We start from the raw sequence: 27894 nt of genomic DNA, 5'->3' as shown, positions 1-27894 counted from the left end.
CATCCTGTTGGTACCACATACGGCCCGTATCCATACCATCCAATTGAGGCCATAAAAACTCAGTGAGCATATTACGATAGCGTTCGCTGTTCACGGTAACTGCATTTTCAGCCTCGTCCTCTAAGAAGTACGGTCCAATTACTCCACATGTCCAAAGTCCGCACCAAACCGTGACTCTTAATGGATGCATTTTCTTCTCATGACTGACTCTAGGATTCTCTTCGCCCCAAATTCAGCAATTTTGTTTATTAACAAAGCCATTAAGGTGAAAGTGTGCCTCATCGGGAAACAAAATTTTTTTCGAAAAATCGACATCCATTTGTTGTTTTTGCAATATCCACGAAGAAAATGTACGGCACGTCGCATGGGCCACTGGCTTTAATTGTTGGGTAAATTGAATCTTATAGGCATGTAAATGAAGATCTTTTGTTAGAATTCGGTGGGTAGTGCTCTTCGAAATGTGCAACTGCTGTGCACGATGACGGATAGATGATTCTCGCCAACACTTTTACGCACTGCGGCAATATTTTCAACAGAACGGCTAGTACGGTGACGCACTAGTGTTTTTACATCGACGACAGAACCATTTTATTCAAATTTATCAATTAGTCTTTGGACGGTCGTGTGATTTGGTGCATCGTGTCGACCAAAAATGCCCTGCAATTTACGAACTGTTTCCGCAAAACATTCTCCATATTTGTAGTGTGTTTTAACAATAATAATTCGTTATTCGACCGTATATCGTTCCATGGCTACTAATCGCAAACTGTTTACATTATTCTTTTTAGTTTTTTTTTTGACATACTGCGATAAAAAAAGAATGCTGTGCAATTCAAAACGTGCGTTCCTATTGACACCCTTTATTTTTACCTAAGATTGGTCGACCTCCCGTTTTATTGTATTTGAGTACATAGTTTAAACTTTCTATAGCCATATTTGTATTTATTCCAATATTTATTCTGTGGTAATGAACCTATATCATGATTCTTTTTTCAGTCTGAAAATAAAAGCTGTAAACAAGTTTTATTACTATTTAGTCATAAATTTAAAGCATTTTTATATTATTGACATATGTCTGCAAATATCTCAAGAAATCGTGTTCACCCTCCTCTTCCAAATGCCTGAAATAGTTTTCCTTTGACTCCATAAAAGTTCCAACATTAATCTCCTTTAAAATTTTTCTTATTTCCTTCTTCATATGTATATTGTTTTCTGTCTTCTTCAATTTCACTCTACCTTTGATGTTCTAGTTTTTGATAATATGCCATGAAAAAAGAAGTCTTCTAAGTCTTCTAATTCTTCTGCGGAAGTAACTACCTTAATCCATGCAATAAAATATTTGGAATCATCATAACTTATTACCCGTCTGGAGAGTCTCACCCAGCCTTAATTAAAGTGCCCTAAAAAGAAGTCCTAAATTACTTAATCTAGCCTGTTTGACACTAAAAATGCTACTGCAAAGCCCATATTATTTTCATCCTTAATGAGAACTATACTGAAATCTAAATTTTGTCTGTTTGTTCCAGGTGTTCCATCGATACAAATAATCCTTTTAAATTCTTTTAATGTCTTCATCATAATTTCGTTCATAAGCCCACAGCAAAATCCTGATCATTTATCCCGGATAAGAATTCCCTTAAAATTAAAGCTTAATGAAAAAGGAGTTCGATCGGTTGAGTTGGTACAAGCTGATATGTTCGACTAATTGCTATATATATTGCAAAAAATTTACTTTAAAAACTGTCACATCAATTTGTAAATGGAATTTTTAAAAAGACAACCTAAATGAAAATAATTTTTCATGCACCTATTTTCATGTAGTAATTTTTCAATTTTGAAAAACTAAAATAAAATTATGAAATTGGTCAGAAAATCAGATGTCTTGTATTGATGGATCACCCCCCATATGCATGAGCACTTTCAATATTTGCATATATTTACATTGTTGTTCAAAAACTCAAAACTCTCTAATTTGTTACAAGTATTCATTTTCATTTTTATACATGTACACATACCAATTTTCTTGAAAAAAAATTCATAATTTTTTTCTTGGTTATTCCATTGATTAGGTTTTAAAGCAGTGGCTACCATATTATAATCATCTGTTTTCTTGTCAACATTATATTTCCTTATCAAATATACCAACTCAGTTAGCAAGCTTAGCCGTTCTATTGTGTCATTCTGATTTTTTTTTCTTTTGAATTATTAGTTCATTTGTCACACTTGCAGTCAATTGCCCAACAACGATATTTTCTTCAGCCTTAAATAACCTTTTTCTTCTTAACTCATCTACATGTGCTGCATGTTATCAACTGATCTTATAAAGGACTAAAATTATGAATTAGTCAAGAAATATAAAAGTTAATGCAATATCATTACCATTCTTTAAAACCTTAACTAAAATTCTTGAGGGACGTGTTCCTTGATAGCGTATGCTTCCCCCAGACTTAACACTTCTCATTTTACTTGAACATTTTTTATATTAAATCCTAAAAGTAAACAATTAAATATACAATTATGTCTGATAACTAAGAATTTATACAACCTCTGATGTCGCTCCTGATACAATTCTAAAATATATGTTCTTCTTAATTTTTAAATTTATTTCGGATCTGACATGCCTATCGACTCTCCTATTGCTTTGCGCCCTCCAAGAGGTTTATTCTTCGAAATTCCCAAAAATTTCAAAATGATCGTTTAATCATTATATTGTGAATATCAAGCAAATGTTTGTTTAAAATATTGAAATACGAATTTTTTAAATTATTAAAAGAGATGTCTGGGTATCGTTGGGACATATTGGACATACACATTGTCTGTTTCTCGTCGATGTGCCTAAAAATTCCTTCTCACAGACTTCGCAGACTGCATTTTGTTGACTCCAAATACATAACTCAGATTAGAAGTAAAAAAATTATATCTTACCTTGGTGTTGCCATAACTATCATAAACAGCAACTGAAAAAGAAATTATACAGTAAAGAAATCACTGGAAAGTTTAGTAGAAATTGAAAGTTAAACACTAAAATGTTTGTTTCTAAACTCAAAATTAGCGTAGAATAATAATTATTAGTGATATAAATAATAATTATTAGTGATATTTAAATTATTCAGGAAGCAAAGCAAATAAAATCTGCAATCTAGGTTAGGGAAAACAAGACAAAATTAATCTGCCACTCGCCCACGAAATTTTACAAACGTAAACGATGGGATTAATTAGTTTTCAATCCCGGCTTCATTTCTCCTTGGCTGAATAGCTGAGCATATTCGTCTTTTAACGTATGCTCATACTGTGTACTCGACTAATGAACACATTTATGAAACTTGTATGGTGAAAATCGGAATCGTATGTCGAGCATCTTGCTTGGCAAAATTGACAGGGAGCTAACAAACAGTTGACATTGACTGATAAAACATCATTTGTCATTGTCATATCATTTGAGTTTGTTTTTCATTTTAATGAATGCAAGGGTGGGTTGAGTTTGCTATTTGTTTTATGGATGTTAATTTAAATTCATGACTTTTTTTCTAAAAATTTCTCTTTCAATATTGGGAGTAATGTTTTAATTGATTTGCGGCAAGCAAGTCCAGGTTTCTGGTAAGAAAATCCGATTTTATTTATTAATATTATGTTTTTGTATTGTCAACCTTTAGTTTTAAAAAAAATCAAATTCAGTTGATTTCAATTAAGAAATTTTACTTTTTTAAGTATTTATTTTTTAACTTAATAATTATAAATACATATTACAAAATGTCTGGCCTCTCATTTTCTATTTAACACTTAAAAATTGATTTAAAATTTTCCTGACAATTCCTTGATGTAAGAGTATGTATATTTTAACTGGTTGTGACAAACATAGTAATAAAAGATTTTTTTAATTTCCTTTAGTTCATATTACAAGAAAAACATGGAGAGCGATATGCAATGTAAATTTTATTAAGACTGTGAGCTATAGAATTTCTTCTGATCAGTTCTCTCCACAAATTTTAATAATGCTGATACTGCTGACTTTACACTACAATACATATTTATTTAAACATTTATTTTGTCTTTTTTCACATGAATCGTTTAGTAAATTGATTTATAAGGTTTGCACTGCCTATTTTTTAAATTTTATTTCATGCTCGTATCATACCATTTCCTGTGTTCACTGAGACGAGACATAGGTATAAAGACTAAGAGACCTGAGCACCCGTAATGGATCAGAATTAATGTTTTTCTTACAACTTGTGTTTTTTTAAGGGGTTCTTTTTATTTTATGTAAAAATTGTCATTAAATTAAGTTTTTATTAATATTATAGTTTTTAGATGTGTGGTTAGTATTATAAGAGACCAACAAATATATTATGTAAGTGATATATGTTTATACTAAAAAGTTGCTTTTATTTTCAAAGATTTTATTTTGTTTTGTAGATAGATATATTGTTTCTTTCGATAATACTCTGCTATTGAATGTTTAAATAGTTTTAAAATTTGTTTAAGTTTTCTTTAGGAAACAAATACAAGTGCATATTAAATAAGGATAATTCATCCTCTATTGAATCTATGTGTTAATAAAATGAGGATATTATTAACCTAATTGGAATGCCTTTAGATGTATTATGAGAAAATAGCACAAAGATTTTGACAACCTTTCTAATCTGTTTAAAATTAGGGTAGTTCAGTTAATTTATATAATGTCTGTTATCAAAATTATTGTATATTATGTATATCATTTTAAGTAATTTTTTTTCAGGAAAATTAAATAATAAATGTATTAAAGAAAAACATTTTTTTATTTCCAATTGGTGATATGTCGTACAATATTGTCAATACACTGTCGTAGATTATTGCAGTAAATTAACTTATTTAGATATGTAAAATAAAGCTGAAAAGTTTTATTTTTGTTTAGAACAATATCTGATGCCAACACCTAATCAAAAAGGCTCTTTTCTCTATGAGTAATCTTTTTGATTAGGCGTTTGCTCTAGATATTACGATTAAATAGTAAGATTGTCAGATTAAATGAAATTTGATTTCCCGCCTTAATTTGGCCACGCCCTTCTACCATTTTGATTGGTCCAATTAGGGACGTCAAACTGTCAAGTTAGTTACAACAGTTTCCGTTGCCAAGCGAGAGGACGCTATAGTCGGATTACCGAACATATGGAGTAAATGATGTGCGCGAAATATAGGCCCGCCCATCGATGCAACCTTGGCAGATTTAGACGAGGAGAAATATGCCTACTTATTTTAAATTATTTTACCGTACAGCTTTGCTTTGTAAGCAGCTTTTTTTTAAATATAATACGGTCGCCTGTAAAATGGGTCCGACTGGACTTTTTGCACTTTGTTGTATACTGGATGCTCGTTATCACATGTTTTATATATGTTCATAATCACTTTCTTTTCAGCAATAGCAGAAAATTCAACCAAAACGATCTAAAGCCGCTCGACTAATAAAATTAAATAAAACCCCAAGTCATGAACCCTATCGAGGCTCTAGGCCACACCTCCGGCGCAGAACGATCACGTGACCACTCCATCTGTTCGGTAACCCAAGTATAGCCATAGAATAATATTGAGGGGGTATACACACACATAGAATAATATTGAGAGGGTATACGAGTATATGAGTATAGCTGATTTGTCAGAAGAATTTTTATCAGTTTGTATGCAACCACCACTTCTCTATATATTTGTATTATGTGCTAGTGAGCGAAAAGTAAAGCGCACGCGAGTATTTCGACATCTTTTGTTCGACGTTTTCGTCAGTGGCAGAGAACGAGTAGCCTACGAGTCTGCAATTCGGCCCGAAATATATTTTGTTTACGTATTTCCTAACCTAATTTTATGTTCTCTCGCACGTATTACTTTGGCCCTTGTAATTTTAAATGTTATTAAAATAAAGTTTAAGTATTTACTTGGTACTATTAACGTTAGAGTTGGCCGAACCAGACCTTATATTCACTCCATTATACAACAAACAAAACGTTTGATCCTTCGATGCGGATACTTTGCCTGGGATTAAAGCGTGAGGAACCAAATTATAAACTGGTAGTCTGAAAAAAATTTGTTTTACTTTCAGCACATCACACTCATTTGCTATTTCGTTCCACATTTTTTTAAGAATAATGCAGTTATAATGATTTTTGTCTATTTTGTTCCAAATAGGCTCTCGAGCAAAAACAAGCCCGATTAACTTTTCTTTATCCATGTTAAGCGACGGCAGCGATTTAACGCAAGGTTCTCCGGTCGAGGGTGTAAAAAATACTAAGCTCGATTTTTACCCTGGTACGATGTAGAGACCTTAGCTCCGACCTATGCGCGGAGCGATGGTCGGCGCTCCAATGTTGCCACACTAATCTAACAGTGTGTATTTATTTTTTATGGCGAGGAGAGCTATGGTGCAATGCTATGGTTAGAGCGATGGTCGGCGCTCCGTTATGTCCACCCACTAATCATACCAAGGGACGTGACGCACGCCGCACTTGGCGCTGTCGTCGGCTGGCCTTATTAAATTGGAAATTTTTAAAATCGCGCCGGCTGGTTTCGACGGAGCGAGAAGCGGGTTGCTGGATTGTGCTAAATTTAACAAAATTAAACTACTGCTACAGATGAATGATCAGAAATTCGCCCAGTAAGATATTTTTATCTGTATCAGCGCGTATTTTTTTGTATAGTAGAATATTTGATTAGTTTTATTTTTTATTTACGTTTATAGTGGAAGTCATATACTTTAGGTATTAAGGTTTTTAAGATATTTAGATACTAAATTTTATTAAATAAAATCTAAATTGTTGAGGCGAATTCATGTTTTACAGAAAATTATTTTATTGCGTAGTATTGCGCCTTCTAATAAATGGTTAATAAAAAATTATCAAATTCCTACAAATATCTCACAGTTTCAAAAAATGTTTAGGAAGAAGAAAGATGAAATGAGGAAGTTGCATCAATTTTTTCAATTTTTATGATTTTGATAGGGAATGAAAAATAAATAAACACGTGTTTCTTCTTTTTTTCATAGTTCCAAAATTGACAGAGTTTTAGCGGTTTGAAATGTGCCTGTGACGTCATAAGACGATAGTTTAATGCGGTCACTCCATGCTTTCTATATCTATATATACAAAACTAAAAACTCGAATATCTTTTGAAATAATCGGATTTAAGCAAAATAAAAAAATACGTATTGATTATTTTACTTTGTTCTTCGGTTTGTCTGGTTATTCTATGCAAAAAGGTAAAATCATTCATTGCTAATAACAAAAATTTTCAAAAAACCATAAAATGTATATTTTGCAATAATAGCAATTACTATATTTCAACGTGTTTCGATTTGTAAATCAAAACAACAAAAAAGTAAATTAAAGTAAATTAAACCAACTAAAAGAATAACATTTTTGTTTAAGCTACTTAACATTGGGTCATTTATATCGACAATGTTTTTCTGGTCCTTGTAAAAAATTTAAAAGCAAACACCATACGCTTTTATATTCTGATCACAAAGATAACAATCTTTCTCAAACTCATAAAGGACCTCAGCAAGAAATCATTAATTTTGGAGCATGCAATGCCAGAGCAGAGCAGGTAATTTTATCAACAGTCTTAATAAATGTGTAACATAACAATTACAAACTAAGTACAGCTAGAGCTTTGTTGGATGTTGGCTCGTAAAGCAATTTTATTACAGAGCATTTTGACTCCAAATTAAATTTAGGTATATTCCTTTTCTACTGACAAAAAAGTAAGTGGACAACCTTGTTAAAAACATGGACATCGATAAACAGTTTTGCCATTTTTGGGAAATCGGGGACTTTTTTGGCGTAGAGTCGATGTCCATGGAAGAAAAGGCTTGCGAAAAACACTTAATAGCACACCTAGAAACATTTATTTGCGATACAGATGGTCATTTTGTCTTTACTATTACTTTGCTCTATAGTCCATAAAGGCTAGATGACTCTTATCATAGTCGCTTAAACGTTTTTAGCTTTAGAGCGCGACTTCGAGCAAAGGTTTCAAGGATTAGTACTTCAAATTTATCGAATATCGGTCTTTAGGGCATATGTATAAGATTGATGTTTAGGACTACACAACGCATAGTTATTGCATGCCTCATCATAGCATTATAAAGAAGGTAGTTTGACTACCAAACATCGCATAGTTTTTTGATGCCCCTTGTGCGAGTACAACCGGTTATTTTTACTGTACGTCACAGTGAGAGTTCTGACAAAAATAATATTATAGGTTTGGGCACGAATTAAAACACCAAAACCTTGAGCTTACTATGGAATAAGGAAAGTGACTTTGTCTTTCACACAAAATGGGTGCAAATTTTAATGCACGTGTTACCAGTTGTAGAGTCTTATTAGATATATTGCAGATTATTGACCCCTTAGGTCTGCGTAGTGCTACGGTTATATTAGCCAAAATTATTTTGCGAGATATATAACCAGAAAATACATATACTAAATGGCACCAATTACGCGATCAATTGACTTGCTTAAACAAGCTCAAAATTAAAAAATAGATCTTTTGTAAAAATGGTATTCGGTTTGAACTACACATGTTTCCGGAAGCGATTTTATTATTTTAAATAGATTACTAAAATATAGAGTAAAGTAACCTAATTATTACTTAAAATAGATTACAGCGTGTATTACCATATTGCTTTCGATTTAAAAATAATACTTTAAAGTCTCCACATTTTAGATTTTTTGGACCATTGACTTATCATGAAATTAAATGTTCATTTTTATATCTAATTAAAATTGCTCAATATGATATCTTTAAAAATTAAATAAGCTCGTTAAATAAAAATAAAACTGACTTGGGCAGTAAGCTCTCCAAACTTACTCACATTAGCGTTTATAGAGAATAACAAAATTATTAGAGTAAGAGGTAGATTTACCAATTTAAATTTTAAATTTGACAGAGAACAATATTTAGCCATTTCTTCTAAACATCATTTAACAAAACTTTTATTTTAAAGAGATCATATTTTATTGCTGCACGCTGGGCCTCAACTTCTACCCAGTATTCGGGACCGTTTTTGGCGTATTGGCGGTCGTAATTTATCTCGAAAAATATTTGATGTTTGCGTTCGTTGCTTTAAAGTCAACCCACAAGTTATAAATTAGTTAGTAGAAATTGACGTTCTGATCGGTTATAACTAGCTACTTATTTTTTTACCACCGGAATCGATTACACAGGTCCCTTTGTGATACGTGACAGACAGGGTCGCGGTGATAAAGTAAATAAAGCTTACATTCGCTTATTTGCATGCTTTACTACTAAAGCTATTTATTTAGAGTTAGTATCTGACCTGACGACTGAAGCCTTCCTAGTCTCACTAAGAATATTTGTTTCGCGTCGTTGGAAGCCTGCTCAAAGGTATTCTGACAACGGTAATTTTGTGAAAGCCAACCAGAGTTGAAAGATTTGGGAGATTTCTTAAAGTCTAATGCTTATAACTTAACTGAACTTCTTGAAATCTAGGGTATCTGTTGGTCGTTTATACCACCCCATTTTGACCGGTTGTGGAAAGCTAGCGTGAAGGATACTAAATTTTACCTTAAACACATTGCAAGCCAGTGGCGACTCGTGAGTTTTTGGAAAGGGGAGGCTAAAGGTTAAGCGCAGATAGAAAGCCCGCCGAAGGCGAAAAAATTTGCATGCCACGCCCACTTTTTAACCAATTCTCGTTAAAAGTTAGTCTTGAAAATCGTTTTACAAGTCGTGTTCGATTTTACTTTTAATATTGCCTATTTTAGGTATCCTAATGTAATAATAATTATATATATACATAATTAATATTGTTAAATATTTAATTATTAGGTACTTTTTATATATTATTTTTGAAATATTTTTTTAAAAAACAAGAAATATAATAAACTCTTCTCAGTCAACAATTCATACTTTTTTTTGGGTCATACAAAATTAGCAGATTTCAAAAAAATGGTTATATTTAATATTGGATCTAAAAGTATATTTTATTGTCCAGCAAGAACCAGCGCGGAGGTGAGAGTTAAGTCTTGCCAGGAATAGGAAGGGATAAGGAAATAGGGATATGGTTTATGAAATAAACAAAAATAAGGTATACATTATATGAGACTAGAAAAATAGGATAATAAATAAAAAGAAGAATTCTATCATCAACTGAAACCATATAATGGGTTTACATACAAAAATAAAACAAAACGTTAAAATATTTGCTTTGGTAAAAACTTTGGTTAGTTGCTTATATTGCAGATAGCAGAATATGCTCTAAAAGTTTATAAAAAATAATATTTACATATTTACAAAATTATTATATAAATAAAAAAAAAACTCGACTCTAGCAAAACCATGTTATATACAAAATATACCAAAAACGTAAAAATATTTTCCATGTTAAAAACTTTGGTTAAGTAGCTTATAGTGTAAATAGTATAAATAAGCTTTAAAATAATATATTATATACATACATACATACATACATACATATTTATGTACAAAAAATATTTTATAAATAAAAAACTCTGTTCTAGCCAATACCATGTTATGGTTTTATATGCTGAATAGAAGTAATAGAACAAAAAAAAACATATTTTCTTTGGAAAAAACTTTGGTTATTATTGCTTTATATCACAAACAAATACTTAGGAATAGGTTTTAAAACTCTAAAATAAAAATATAATATACATGTTTATGTCCAAGCGAATAAGATAATACTTTAATATGTACAATGTACATACATATATGTATACATAATACATCAGTTATTTTTTTGTTGTTTTTTTAAGACAATTTTCTGTGGACTCTACTCTGGTTTGAAAATTAAGGGAATTCTTTGGTTTTTCATATTAGCAAAGAAGTCTATAACTTCGTCATAAAATTTGTCATTTTTTGTCATTTCTTTTATATACTATTTTTCGATTGAAAGAAGAGATATATTACTTTTCGCATTTGGGTCATGGAATTACGGCTATAACTTCTAATTCTTTTGAGTGCTGAAAAATTTATTTCTACAGATGCCGATGTTATGGGTATAGTCACAGCAATGTTAATAAATTTATACAGCTCTGGCATGCACTGATTTAAATGATTTTCAAACATAAAACTTGATAATTCAGATGGAGGCTTACAACTCTGACATCTGAGGGTCACTGTAGGTTACAATTACTTTATTTTTCAATTGAATGGGATTAAAAAACGGATACTGGTTTACTAAATTATCCAGTAATTTTTGGGGAAAATCTTTGGAGTAGGATGGAAAATTTTCGAACATTAATAGATCAAAGTAATTTAATTTACTAAGATCGCTGAATCTAACCTTAATTTGTTCAGTTATTGTGACCATTATTTCAATATAGATTTGTCTATAATTTTGTCGCAAATCGGGTAAGTCAAAATTAGATTTTCGTTTTTTTACTGGCTGCTCAACATTAACATCAAGTTTTTCAAAAATGCTATTAAAATACTGCTCATCATTTCTAAACTTTTGCAAAATTTCAGTCAAATCATTTAATCGATTTTTTAAAAAATTAATGTCTGAAGATTTATTTTGAAGAATTGAGAAAATTACGTCAGTTTGCTCAAAAACTAGTTTAAATGTTTCAAGCAAAAAAGAAAATTTATGGTGTTAAAATATACTTAAAACCCTTTGCCTCCCTGATACCTTGGTCGTCATTTTTAAAATCCTCAGTGTTTAGAATAAAATCAAAAACATCTATTAATTTTTCCTTATGTGTATGCACTAAAAACACAGATCTTGATGTAGAATTCCACCGTGTAGCAGCAAAAGTAGGCATTCGGCTACCGCAAATTTCATTTAGGATGTGACTTCTCTTGGTGGACTTGGAGAAAAAGGCAGAAAATTCTGACAAGTTGGAGAAAAAACTACGACAGTCTTTAATATTATTGCATGCCTTGCTTAAAACTAAGTTTAGTGCATGGGCATGGCAATGCGTAAAAAGTGCATAGGGCGCTATCGATTTAATTTTAGCTTGCAAGCTATTTAAATGTCCCGCCATGACTGCCGCCCCATCATATGTTTGCGCAATTAGCTTACGCCTGAAATCAAATTTGTCGCATTTATTAACCAGGAGATTAAATAAATCATCTGCAATCCGCCCAGATAAAACATTATGAAACCCCATAAACCGTTCTACTACCTTGCCGTCTTTGACATACCTAAAAACAATCGAAAGTTGGGAATTACAAGTAAAATCCGTAGTCTCGTCTATTTCCCATGCAAAAAAAGGGACTGCTTAAAGTTCTTGGAAAATGTGCTCATCGACGACATGTGACAAACTTTCAATGATTTTATTTTGAATCGTTTTTGATGTGCCCGAAAAAACATTACCTTTTAAAAATTCGTCAAATTTTGAATCGTATTTACCCCACAACATCAAAAGTTCTTTATAGTTGCCACGATTAATCGACTCTTCGGTCTTATCATGTCCGCGAAAAGCTAGTTCTTATGAAGCTAAATAAAGAGTAATGTCAACAAGCCGCTTTAAATTTGACCGGTTTTCACGTACTTGATTGTTAAAAAAAATAATGGCTTCTTTTTGAGCATTATCTAAAGCAGAAGCAATATTTTGTTTTCAAAAAGCCTTAATTTACAAAACGAAGAAATGTGCTCCTTTGATTTTAAATGTCTTTCAATGGACCGAGGCAAATTTTTTAAATCAGAATATCCAATTTTCGACCACGTAGAATATTCAGTTTGGACAGAAAATAACAGACAAGCCCAGCAAAAAAGCTTTTCTCTTTTAAACGATCCGGTCAACCAATCATATTTGCTGTACCAAGTCAAATTAAACCCGCGATTTTGTCGATTGTCTGCAGATCGCAATGAAATTAAATGGGGCTGAGGCCTACCCAAAGTCTTAATAACATAATATTTGGCATCAAAGCTTAATGAACTAAAATTGTTTAATAGCAGCTAGTCTATTAAATCTTCAGCTTGTTTCATTTCATTTAATTTATCCACCTTTCATCTTTCAGCAAACAAACATTAGAAATGATATGATAATTAATAAAAGAAGCCATTAAATAAAAATATCTTACCTTGCATCACTCAAATACGCATAATAATAAATTATTTAACACGATAAATACCAAACACTAACATAGAGGGAAATCCGGCCCCACAATTAAATCGATGAATCGACAAAATCAAAACTAATCAATAAAACCGTTAGCCAAAACCACCTACCTTGTCAAAATTCGCGGGCAAAAGACACGACAATCACCGAAATCAAAACGACTGAAAACTGCTGAAAATTCAAAACGAAACAAAAATCAGGTTAATCAGATGATCGGAGGCTAGCCTCCCTTGGCGCCTTATTTCGCGCGATGAAAACGGCGTTTGTCGGCGCCAAATCGAGTGCACGGCCCGTTGGATTTTGACAGCTGGAGGAAGCTTGCCTCCCTTGCTACGTATGGCTTTTCTTATTTCGTAATGTATCGCGTTCTCGCACACGTTCTGTGTCGATGTGGATAAAGCCGGTTAGCTTTCTCTCTTTTCTTACAACTGTTTAAAAAAGGATGCGAGTCGCGGCGAATTAACAGTATGACGTATGGCTGGTTCGCGCTATATTGGTGTATTAGAAGTTATAGAGTCGGTACTTATTATTTGGAAAAAAAAAATTTCTTTTTTTATTTTTGTTAAATATTTTTATTATTTCATTACAATTTGATGGGGAGGCTAAGCCTCCCTTGCCTCCCCTGACGAGCCGCCACTGTTGCAAGCAATGCATGTTTAACGTTTAAAAAATGTTACACTTTATTGGTTCAGCTCTAAATTCACGTACTTTGTCTCTCCTCTTAATTGAACTTACTGACTATAATCCCCTGATACTTTCCCATTTCTTATAGGCCATACGATGATATCAATTGCTTATTAGATGTCACCCAGATCTCCGACAGTAGATTGTCACACTTTCATCATGTTCAGAAACCCCAGCAACATTTCTGGTCAAGATGGTCTGCAGAATATATACGCGGTTACAGCAGCGGTTGAAGTGGCCAAGCAATCATGCAACCTTGAAAATCAACGACTTTAAAGAAGATGGTCTGCCTTCATGCAAATGGTCGCTGGGTCGGATTGAATGTTTGCATCCAGGCAATTGTGGCATACCTCGAGTAGCATATAAAGACAAAGAAAGGGAGCATTAAACGTTTATTTGTGAAGATTTGTTTACTACCTATAAACTATATCTTGTGATGTGTGGTTGAAAGTATGTAATAACTTGATACTTAGGGCAGGTAAAATAAAGACGATTCCCATGTAAAACTGTTTATTAAATGAATCGAAAATATTTCCATTCCAAGTGCGTATTTTCAAGGTTAGCGCCATAGAACAATATAATAAGGGGAAATAGAATTGCATCTCTGGCTATTTCGCGGAACCATGTTTTGGCGCCCTCTGTGCGGCCTATTGGGTTATTAAAGCAGTTTTAGCATAGACGTTTTTTAACGGACGGTATTTTATTATTACGTTGTTTTAGATAGAGCACCTTAAAACCTATCAAATAAACCCAAAACTTATCCAATTTTTATATAGTATATTTTACTGGATAGTAAACCAAGCAATATTCGAAGTATATAACCAACTATTTTAGTAGAACAATTATTTTCCATTCCAAGATTTCTTGCCGACCCTGTATAGTAAATAAATAAAACATCGAATTCCAAATAAACTTATTTATTTTATTTTCTTACATGGGATCCAGGGATTCTCCACAATAAGGGAAACTTAAAAAGGCCTACAATACTGCTATTCTGAGTGAACCTACCATAATTTTACCAAAAACAATTCATCCGCACTTTTGTGGCCGAGAACAAAACAAGTAAAGTAAAAAACAAAGTAAACATTAAATATATTCTATCTCTGGTTCTTTACAAGCCGTCTACGTATTAGAATTAAATATAAATTTCTTAACTTACCACTAACCACAACATCACTAAAATAAGGATCAAAAAAAGTCGATAATTACAAATAAAGCACCTCGAAAACCACAATAAAAACAATCATCAACCACCATCAAATACGCAAATCGCAAGAAAAATAAAAACTAATTTTGACAAATGGTTGACCTTCCTTTATAAATCATTAAATATCATTACCTGCATTATCGTGTTATGCAACCCACTCTGCATATAATACCGTTGCTGCCATCTGTTGGCGAGGCGTGCCATTATTTTCGTGTAATTAGAGTTTATTAAGCAGTGCCCAGACCCTGGTTAGTGCTATGTTTAGTTCTTCCGATCACAGACTTAAAAAAACTATTGGCAGCCTCGCGAACTGTGTATTTGACTAGTGAGCGGAAAACGCGGCGCGCGCGGGTATTTCGACGTCGTTTGTTTGACGTTCTTGGCAGTTAGTGTGAGAGGGCTTAAACTGCACTTCGGTCCGAAATATATTTATTTACGTTTTTCATAACCTAATTTTACGTTCTCTCGCATGTATTACTTTGACGCTTGTAATTTTAAATGTTATTAAATAAAAACATAAGTATTTACTTGGTGTTATTAACGTTTGAGTTGGCCGATTTAGGCCCTATATACAGTCCACTATACAACAAATAAAGCAGTTCCCTTAATTCTTAAAATAAATCTTTATTATTGGCAATTTCGTAAAAAATAATAATAAGTCATTATTTCGATCCATAGTAAATAAATTTGTGTGTTTTAATAACATTACAGCTTTCTATAAATAATAAATATATATTAATTTATTATAAATAAAAGTTACAAATGTGTACGCATGTACTAAAGTCATGGCGCGTTTAGTTTATCGGCTAGACTGTTCGATTGGTCCATTGGCTTAGCTTGTAGAATTGCATTATAAGGGTCTTAGGTTCAAACCCCACAATAGCACTTTTTCTTGTAATTTTTTAAGAAGTGACTAAAAATAGTTGAGCCAAATAAATGAACGATTGCATGTCTTAGTAAATTTTGCTAAAAAAGTTTCGTCGCAGAAAGAGGTTTGAATGTTTTTTTAACATAATATGCGTAATAGTTTTCTATCCTAGATAAATTTATAACATTACAACTTTATATAGATACGTCTGATCACGGCGTATCTCTATACATAACTCGCGATTACTCACCCCTCTCTTAAATTCAAAAATTTTTACTTCATTCAGTAGTTAATAAAAAATAAAATAAAATACAACCTTCTTTCAAGTCTTCTTTGCTATCGCATCGGCATGTGCATGAGTCGTGAATCTAGTAGGATTTTTCCGTAATGAGTGCATTACAAATACCACGCATTCATTTCAAAAAGAACCACTCTTAATAACTTTCTTAGAAAAAAATAACATGGTAAAGTTTTTTATTTCAGAGTTTTGTTAACCACCTCCAACTATTCTCACTTTAATATATCACATTTTGTATGATACACTACCGCTCAAAAGTATTTGTCCACCATGTATCCTTTTTATTATTTTTAATTAGATTGTATTTAGATTGTATCTCTTTTGTAAATTGCATATATGCTTAAACAGCATACCTATCAACTATGGTTCGTTGAAAAACACTGAGTATTTAAAAATAATCTTGCAAATAACAAAAAATTTAGTGAAAATATGAACTTCTTCTAAAAAACTAATCTATTTACAGCTCGTTTCCGATGAAATTTGAAACATTTTTTTTTGAAATTTTTTCCGATGAAATTTGAAACAAGGGTTTAGTCTTCAAGAATTGATTTTTTGTAACATTAGTAAATAATTTCGCTTGCTTATTGACGATTATTGCCGTTTCTTTGCTGGTTTTTCAACATTCTTTAAAATAGCTAAAACAAAAGAGTTATCGGTAGGAACAAAAGGTATTATCATTGGACTTCATAAACTGAAAAGACTAACCGTCAAATTTTGATGGATTTGGGAATTCCAAGGCGGACTGTCGATCTGTCGATTATAATGTTAGCAAACTCACCAAAGAAGGGACTATTAGCAACAAACCTCGATCGGGAAGGCCAAAGGCAACAGGATTTAAATATTATATTTACAAGCAAATGCAATAGACGCCTTACCGCCCCTGAAATCACAGCAAAATACAACAAGGAGCGTAAAAAAGTGGTCAGTGTTTCGACAGTAAAACGGCGACTTTATAATGCTGGTCTTAAAGGACGTTTAGCTGTATCAAAACCGCTACTGAAGGATGTTAATAAGAAGAAAAGACTTGAGTGGGCCCAATCACACAAAGAATGGACCATTGATGACTGGAAGAAAGTTCTCTGGAGTGACGAGTTGAAATTCGAGGTTTTTGGAACGAAGAGGCGAGTTTTTGTTCGCCGTTATGCCAATGAAAGGGTCGCTGAGAACTGTATTGGTGGCCTCAGTTAAACACGGTGGTGGTTCGATGATGGTGTGGAGTTGTTTCGGAGAATCTGCAGTGGGCGATCTAATTAGAATAGAGGGAATTCTTCGAAAAGAGGGTTACAAAACAATTTTAAGTGACAATGTACTTCCTTCTGGTACTCGAATAATTGGGGAAAACTTCATCTTTCAACATGATAATGACTCCAAGCACACGTCGAAATTGTACAAGCAATATTTAGGTCAATTACAAAGGCAACATCTTCTGAAAGTTATGGTATGGCCCCCACAATCACCGGACCTCAATCCTATCGAATTACTGTGGAATGAACTGGATAGACAAGTGCGAAAATCATGCCCCACATCAAAAGAAGACTTGTGGAGGATCATCCAAGAAGAGTGGCACAAGATACCTCAGGAAACTTTGGACAAATTAATTAGAAGACTACCGAAACTCTGTGAAGCTGTTATTAAAAATCAAGGCGGACACTTAGATGAATCCAAAATTTGATTTTCTTAAATTAATTGAAAAATGTATTGTTTATATTTATTTTGTTATAAATAAACCGTTTCATAAGAATAACTGATGGGTTTATTATTTTTAGTTATAACATTAAAACAGTCATATGTGGGCAAATACTTTTGAGTGGTAGTGTACAGCATTTTAAAAGGCATACCATTTTGCTGCTCAATACAAAGGTATGATAAAAATAAACCAATTTATATATACTCGTATAATAAGCCAATATGACGTTCAGGTCAAAGAATTTCATTAATTGCTTAAAATGGTCACCGTTATTGGCATGACAAAAACAAAGCATATTTTAAAGTTTCTCTCGAATATTAGCCAGGACTTGTCGGCTAGTACGTCTACATTACCAAACAATTTGATCGTTTAAATAATCTAATGAGAAAAGATTAATGCAGTTAATCTTTTGAACCCAGTCCTTAAAAAACAGATTCATAACGAGATTGCAGCAATACCCGTCGATATGCAGTAAAGAGTTATGCAACACTTTCAGGATCGACTCTAATAATGCTTTAATATAGTACTACTTTTTAACTTCCTATTTATGTAACAAAAAAAAAACTTCCTTGGCTTAGAACATTGAATACACTAGAATAAACATTGGCTGCTTGGGATTAAGTGCAACATCTACACAGGGGGCAGAGGGGATAATTTGTTGATAAACATGCTTAGTATTCCATGTTGCCAGTGATTACTCAATTTTATCAGAAGAAGATAAAATGAGATATTAAATTATTATAATTAGCAGAAACTGAATTGCATCTTTTATTATAAAGCAAAAGAAAAACTGAAATCCGTCAAACAAAAATTATTTTGTTATATATTTACACTAAACACTAATAATAAGTAATATTTTTAATTTGGATTCACGAGTAGAAAGCTTTGTTACGCGAGCCGTAAGGCGAGGGGAACGGGTCTACGAGTGTAGAATTTTGCTAATTCCACACTTGTTATAGAATATACTATTTCAGTTCGAAGTTATAGAACCATTGAGAAATAAATACATATTCGTAACTAAATGAATTTGGACCGGTTTTAAATAGAAATATTTTAGAGCTATGTAGTCGTTGTTGGTAGCGGTGCATAATTCGAAAATAGTGGTGCAAAATTCGTAGAATAAAATGACATAGTAAAAAGCCCAACAATTTTTGTGGGGGGGAGGGGGCTAAGAGAGACTCTTTAGAGCTATGTAGCTCCTTACTGGTAGCGGTGCAAAATTCGAAAATAGTGGTGCAAAATAGTGCAAAATTCAGAGAATAAAATGACAAAGTAAAAGAATAATTTTTTTTTGTGGGGGGAAGGCTACCATAAAGTTACCCCTTCCCATAAAATTTCGTCATATCACCTATAGCGGTGCAAAATTTGAAACTAATGGTGCAAAATGGTGCAAAATTAGTGCCAATTTCGAGTCTAGTTTTCATATAGTTATTGCTACTGGAGGGGCTATCTTAATCGACCTTGGTTTCAGTACGTTTTTTTAATTAATATTAAGACTAAAAATTCCCTTTTTACTAAAAAATTATAAATAAGTCTGAAGTGGGTCACATATATTGGAAAAAAGGAAATTCAAATCGTTCCTTCCACAGGCGAGTTAGGTGTTAATGGTGTCATCCTTCTAGGTTATAATATTATAAAAGACAACATATTTATGAAGTATCTATAGTATTGCATACTAAAATATTAATAAAAATGTGTAATTAAGTATATTATTATATTATAGCAAATTTATTCAATAATGAAGGTAGTGTCTGGTCGATATCTAGCAACCAAATAGATAGATTTACAGTCGACGCCCATTATTACTTGATCAATATAATTCCCGTATCTCCTAGAATTCCAGGTGTTTTAATGATTTTTTATATAGTTATTAACAATGGATAACTAAATTGGTTTATAGTCGGTATAAATCGCGACAAACTAAGTTTTTTTTGTAAAAATTAATTGAAAGGTTTACTTCCAAAGAATTTGAGATGGTTGCAAATCTCTACAAATGAAAGTTTTTTTGTTTAAAAATTATTGAGTTAGATGTTATAAACGGCTATAACTGCCAAAGGATATAGATAACATTTTTCCTTATAAGCGTTAGGAGTTACTCCTAACTAAGTTAGGAGGAATTTCAGCAGATATGGGCATTATATCGATAGGTCGCTGGCAAACGACATATGCTGCGTTATAGATTTGTGTGCTGGATATCGATCGGACGCTAGCTTCATACATATGAAAAAAATATCTAGAAAAAAATACAAAGTGGCAACATCGGTTACTTACATTGTAAACATAGCGGTATTGTACGTTGCTAAGTTGCTTTTTTTTATTAACTTTTTGGTCAGGAAAAATTTGTTGATTACTCACAAAATATATATTATTAGTCAGCAAATAAACGAAACATTTAAAGAGTAAATTTTTTACCTGTTACAAAATACAAAGTAGGTAGTGGATAAAGAACATTACCCTATATATTAAATGAAAAATTGGAAAGTCGATTTGACATATTTGTCTGAGAGATGGTGAACTCAAACAACCTCGCCTATGGTTTGCAGCTAGGCTTATTTTAGGCATTCAATGTTCTAAGTTCCTTGGCAATAAAATGATTTACGAAATCTTTCCATTTGAGTGCCACACCCTCTACATTAATACGTACCTTTTTGGTGTGAATTAGTGATTACTAAATAACTATATTAAGTAATATATAAGGTTAAATGAGTTAACGTGACTCCTAAATTTGATGCGATTTCAAGTCGGAGATTTATTTTTTTAATCTGCTGAGTATGCACAAAAAAGAGCGAGAGATCACAGCACACTACGTTAGGAGACTTTCTAAATTTAAATATTTTAACCTTTGACCTATAGAAAATATAAAAAGCACTGGGTTTCCTATAATAAAGATAAAACACCATAATTTTACAACAATACTTTATTAATTTAATATTTTAGTTAAATTACTGAGATTGTTGTGGTGGAAGTACTTTGAAGAATATTATTTAGGGTTAAAAAAAAATCGTGAATTAAATAAATTAATTTTAAATAGATCTACTTTAAACACTTTTTATTAAATTTTGAGTGCCTAGTGGATCTTTTTAATGAATAAATATTATTTCTGTTAGAACCGCTTAATAATTTATCGAAAGTTTACTTTATAATCATGATCGTAATTAAATCTACGTATACACTCCCTATGGAATATGTTTGTTGCATATGACGGTACAATATGCCGTGGGCAAGTACATTAATTATATCACGAATACCTACTGTTTCATTTTCCTAAAACAATTTAGATAATATCCCTCGTTGGTCTTTGAACCTTGTAAGTTATAAAATAAATTTAAATTATCTTATGTTTTATGGATATAATCAAAACTATTAGTAAATAAATATTTAGGTTCCTATACCAACAGCTAATAAATTTACACAGTTAATTCATGGCGCGTTCCTTTTAGCAACAAAATATATTACCAAATAAAATATTTTTAGGCTGCATATTAGATTTATACAAAAACAAACACTATAACAATTACATACATAGAACTTTAGCACCATACATATTTCGACAATTTCGAATATTTCATAGCATTATAAAAAAAATATTACATTTTGTTGCAGTATTGTTGGTTTTAGTTATTGGGTTTTAAAGAATTTTTTATTATTATAACAGTGGTTAAGGTAAAATTCTACAATTTTGTTTATTTTACGTATTTTTTATTTACTCGCTGATATTATTAGAGATTAAATGATATTTATCGCGGTTAAAAAACCTAAATTGAGATTCATATAAAAATATGATTCTGTTCTATTCTTTGTCCAAGTTTGTTAAGGAAGAGTAGACGTCGAAGACGTGAAGGGTGCTTTTGGAATTTGCTTTTAAACGAGAAACAGCTCTTACCAGAGTATGCTTTGAGGTGGAATCAGTCAAAGTAGTATAAGTCCTTGAGATTTATTTAAGGCCAATTGAATATCGATAAATAAATGAAAGTTCTCAAACAATTTTCTATACCGTATAGTCAAAAAAGAAATAATGTTACATTCCAACAAAAAAATACAGAGATTTATATTCCTATTAGCATAACATTACAGTTCCTTCAAGACGCCAGAGCTATATTATCGCAGTCCTGTGTCTTTACTCAATTTGTTGCCTATCGAACACATTCAGACAAACAAAGTAGCACGGTTTTTGAACCTTTGAGTGAATTGACAATAGCTACGTGATGCTTTTCAGGCTTGTGATAGTAATTAAATCAAAATAAGGTTTATTTTTATGAACAAATATTTGTTTTTAACAAAGCAACTTAAAATTAAGAAAAAGAAAAAATTACAGAATAAAAATATTAAAAAATAAATGTATACAAAAAAAGGATGAAAATCAAAAGCTATATATACATACAAAAATATACACTGTTGACTCCACAAAACATTAAGCATAAAACTCTTCAAGGTTATAGTAGGCCTTTTCTATTAGATACCTTTTTAGCCTATGTCTAAAGCATTTGAGTATTGCAAGGTCTCTAATGTTGCATGGCAGGTGATTAAATACCTTCATACCTTCGTAAAAAATTGATTTCGGAATAAGACCGGACGTGGAAATGGGTAGTTGCAGATTGCTTCTCCGTCGTATCACATACCTATTTTTGAACATCAACTTCCAGGATATACACACAGGTGACTGTTAAAAAGTTTTTTTGAGCAAATAGAGGGGTGCAGGAATCCCGACGTTATAATTCGTCCAAATATACCTTCCAAATATACCTGAGGGCTCGCTTTTGCAATACAAAGAGCGACTGGATAAGATAATTGCTAGCATTTTCCCAAAAACAAATTCGTTGCGAAAACGAGACTCGACAAGGACAAAATATAGAGTTCTACCCATCTCGGGACTAAGCTCTTCAGTTGCGACCCTAACGGCAAAGCAGCCAGCTGATATTTTACTGGCAAGATCAAGTACATAGTTAGTAAAGTTAAGGTTGTTATCAAGGATGACACCAAGAAATCTGTTGCGAGAGTAGTCAGCATTTTGGTTATCATGGACACATCCCCAAGCTTAGCCCTAAACGTCAGGATTTTGGTCTTATTGAAGTCAATGACAGGCTATTTGAGTAAACCAGTCCCGTATCCTCTGGAGGCCCATCATCAGGGTTAGATGAAAGGACACACTATTTGATTCATACCAAAGAATGTGGTGTCATCGGCAAATAAGATAATTTTCCCTTGTCCAAATGTCCCAATGATCATCGACATACAAAAGAAAAAGAATTGGACCCAAGACCGATCCCTGTGGTACTCCTTAGGTTATCTTGTGATTATCTGAGATCTCAGAGCCCACAAAAACTCGCTGATGATGACCGTTCAGATAATAACGGAACCAAAATGTGCTACTAAAACCATAGCAGCCAAGCTTTTGCCAATGCTTGCCAATGCCTTTGAAAGATCAGAAAAGACTGCCGCGAAAATACTACCGCCATTCATTTGGGCATATAAGTCATTCAAGAAATTTTAAATTGCATCATCCGTATTGTGGCTCTTTTGAAAGCCATACTAAAAGTTACTAAGAAGGTTATTTAATTTGAGACAAGACATCATGCGAAATTTTACCAGTTTTACAATTAACTTTGATAGTGTGGAAAGCAGAAAGAAGTCGAAAGTTGGATGAGATTGGAGGAGTCGAAAGATGGATCATCCAGATGGCCATTTTTATGAATAGGAATCACTTTGGCGGATCTCAAATAATCCGGAAAGGTGCCCATTGTCCATGACACATTTGTCGGTTCAGCAAGAGACATTAGAGCAATATCCGGCAAGTTAAGTAAAATCTTGACCGTGATCCCATCCTCACCTAATCAATTTTTGTTTTTCATCAAATTTCAAAGTTTGAATCGTTTAGAATAGTGGGATTTTTTAGCTAGCCTGATAAGACGCTGATACAATGAACTATACCAATTAAAGAATGAGTGAAATACTGGGCAGTTAGTATGCTTTTGATGGTATGGAACGATCGCAGATTTTTTGAGAGATTTTAAGCCCTGCTGTTAGTCACAACTCTTTCGACCTATACTTTGACGTAAGCTTTACAATGGGAAAAGCAATATTAAATAGTTGCAAGTTAAAATTAGAGACTGGGTCAGGCAATATACCAGGGTTTTTCCGGTCAACAGAGGTGCCTAAATTGTAGAAGCGCTCATAATTTTTCTTACCAAATATTCATCCAAAACTCGGCTTTGTTTTAATATTTATCATGGTATTTTTAACTCTACACATAACAGCTTCATGTTCTAATAAAGCAATGATAATAGTGCAATTTATTATAGAGTTTGGAAGGTTAGTGCATATGTAGTCAATTGTAGTCGACGAATATTTAGTCACTCGAGTTAATGAGTCCACATGCCTTTGCAAGTTAAATGAACTAAGCATCTTGTGTAAACGGAGAGTCGAAGCAGCGTTCATATCTTCGTGATTTGCGTTAAAATCACCAGAAATAATTATTTGTGCCGAGCAAGAAATATGCGACTAAACACTGCAGACCAAAAAAGAAATCGTTGAATTCTGCTATTGGCGATCGAACGCGGTTTTTTTAAGAGTCTACAATACTTAGGTAGTTTTGTATATTTAGATAGATATATCGATTCATGCGTCTTTAACCAATGTTCTGTTAGTAAAACAATGTTTGGATTTTTCATGTAATTCAAAAAGATTGTGAGTGCAGAAGGTATATTACGCAGTGGCTGAATATTAAGTAGGAGGAGAGATTATGAGATTATTCTTCTGTGTGGTTAAATAGAATTGAATCGTTTATATGATAAGTGCAAGGAGTTACGAGTATCTTACAGCCGGTTTTTGAGGAATAAGAAATGGACAAATACAAACCTATTTTAGAATCCTTAGATTTGAATTTTTTGAAAAATTTAAAGGCTTAAAATTTAGATCGCACACATCAATTAGGTAGAATGTCATAAGTCTCTTCTCGGTAGGACAAGTATGGCATTATTTTTGGCATCAATAAGGGATGACATTCCTTTATTCTGAATGACTATAGGTAGATTAATCACATGTCGATCCGTTGTAAGAGGTGGTCTAAGTATGATAACATTAGTGTGCTGCATACTCTTGAGATGTTTTTATGACTTCTGAATTTAGACGTTTTCAAAATAACTGAATTTTGCGAGTAGAGAAATATGAACATAAAATACCTTTTCGTAAACCTATTATAGTAGGAAAGACACTTCTTTAGCATTTCTTCAGTGAGTAACCTACTCGTCGACTGACTGTTAATGTCGAATTTACCTCTAATAAACCAGATATAAAGTATATTTTATATCTAATCCAAATAGGAAAGTTTTCTTGCTTGGTTCAGTCGATATATTATTTCTAGAGGTATTCGAGGGTAATGGAGAAGTTATTGCAGAAACTTGATTCTGAAACTGATCAAGCTTGATGTTTAGGCTTTTTATTTTTAATCCCTGTTCCGCGCTTTCCAGTTTCAAAGTTCTAATCATAGATACCATATTTCTGCAACTCTTCAATTTGTTTGTTAAGTGAGACCTCTTAGTCTCTGCAAGCCTGCATGTTCTCGATCCGTTGCGTTTTTTAATTTTTCAGGTTCTTGATTTCAGAATTTAAGGCCTCAATCTTTTTTCGTTGTTTGTCTTATTCTTGTTTTTTATTTCATTTTCTAGTTGACCTATAGTCTTCAGAAGATCCTCCTTTTTATTAACTACATCCTACTCCTCCGTTTGGCATTTTGATGAGCAATAAATCGCATAACCTGCAAGTTATTACATGTCCTCTATTTATTACATCACTACGTCTGTCGATACAACTTGGTGGTAAACGGCAAGACATGATGTGCAGCAAAAGCTTTGCAGCACTTAACGTTGTATTTTATTTTTCCTTCAAAGAATCTTTTAAATAAATTTAGAAAACTTTGATAAGCAGGCACTATTGAACAACCAGGAACCACAAGCACAGCAAAACATAAGCACGTACTAAAGTTCAGGTTCAAGAATTTCGCAGAGGTGAATAGTAGCTATAAATAATGTTCGGTTTAGTTAAAACACGTGATGTTTATAGAACAGGGGCAATTATTATAACACGAACCGAATTCAGCAGGTAGCAAATGTAAACAGAAAAATTTTGCAGGTCAATAGTGCTTATTTTAAGGGTAAAATCAAATCAGATTATAATGAAGCAAAATTTTTCAAAACAGACCAAAACAAAACAGAAGTGAGCACCGAAAAACCCTTCTACGAGCGTAAACACGACCGTCTCGTACGACTGCTACTGCGAAACTAAAGTACGTTACAAATGTTACAGTTTTTATGTTTAAAAATAAAAAAGTTAAAGCCGATGACGTTGATTGTGGGACACCGTGTATATGTTTGTTAAAACCTGCGGAGCTGGTTTCCACGAGAGATGACATTTAAATTAAAATTGTCTGTTGAAGCTACACAGAAATTTACATAGGTTACTTATATAATTTTTTTATAATCTTTCAAATACAGTTTCATGAAATCGGTAAAAAATTATGTTGGAAACTTAGTTAGCATATGTACATACTAGTAAACTTCATACAAATATTAACTATCATTTTGATGACCCGCAATTTTATGTTATTACATGAAGCATACTAAGACCAAGAAAACTGCCGGCTTTCGGTATATTATCCATTCTCCTTGCGGGTTTAAGTTCCATAAACCGTGTTCCTACGATGAGCCAAACGAGGCATTATTCTAGACAGACGCAGAATTAAAAGTAATGACTTTTAGAGCCTGTTCGTAAATGATTCAAACGGGATACAAATCCCGGGTCATTAAGTTTCCTGTTTATTCTGGACACGGAGCCGTAAATCTAACAATAAGAGAAACAAGTTTTGCTGCCTTGGAGATTTTTTGGATAATTAGAATCCTGTAGATCTTCTTAAAAAAATATCAATAAAAGATGTAATTATAATTAGGGCAAATGACAAGTTTGTGCCTTTTCCTTTAAAACTTAATATCTTTGATATCAATTTTAAATCTTTAAGAGAAAAAGTTTCTTTAATTTAAGGTTCTATTACATGATGGCTACATGCTAATAGAGTTTTTAGTTAGAAATTGTAGTGGATGAGGTATAGGTATTTTTACAATTTAACATTTTTTTACATTTTAACAATTACCATTAAATAGATTTAAAAAAAAAAGGAATGTCTATATTTTAGCAAAGAGTATTGATTATTGTTGTGAACATTTTCATTCATTTCATTATTTGATGAATATCATTATTAGAAATAGAATTAGAAAGTACAACCTTAAAAACATAATTAATGAAGCAACAGAGAATAATCACAGCTTGGATAATATTCTTGTAAATTCCAAATATGATGCTGTAGCCTTGAACTAAGCTAAAAAGTTGAAATATTCACAATATTTTTTTTAATAATATATCACGAGCAAAAGAGTTCTCGACTCTACAGCTAGATTTGTAAAATTCTTACAACACCATTAAAAGTAGCGACAGTAGTGTTGAACGTATTTTTAATTTTTAAGTATCCTTCAAAATGATTTTTTATCATCCGTCTACGAAAAACGGTTTGTTGTGTATTTAAATTAGGGTATTAATGTATTATATTTCAATATACTTTTAAAACTTAAAAAGAGAGAGGTAAATGACAGAATAATTAAATTTTCATAAAACTTCCCTAAAACTATGTAGAGAATCATATATACTCGTAGATGCTTCGTTCATAAAGTTCTTTTATATAGAGAAAAATCACTGATTGTAATATTTCCATTAGGAATCTAAAATTAAAAAATATTTGCTAATACAAAAAATCTAATAAGTAATATATTTAAATTCAATCTAAAATTGCTTAAAACTGTTCAAAATGCTGTTAAGGCTGACTTGTAAGATGAAGGAGGAATGCTTTTCAGCTAACAGGCAAATGATAAATGCAAAATAAAAAAAACAAATGAGATACAAAGTATTTGATTTGCGGGAGGTATGGGACAAAAAACACTAGTACGTCTGTCAAATCTGATCTCATAAATCTGACCAATCAACTCGTAAGAAATATTTATTTATTGTGGTATTTAAAAACCTGCATAGAGTGCAGTT

This window comes from Anthonomus grandis, chromosome 11, assembly GCF_022605725.1.
Source record: "Anthonomus grandis grandis chromosome 11, icAntGran1.3, whole genome shotgun sequence".
Lineage (NCBI taxonomy): Eukaryota > Metazoa > Arthropoda > Insecta > Coleoptera > Curculionidae > Anthonomus > Anthonomus grandis.
This window is presented reverse-complemented; position numbering follows the sequence as displayed.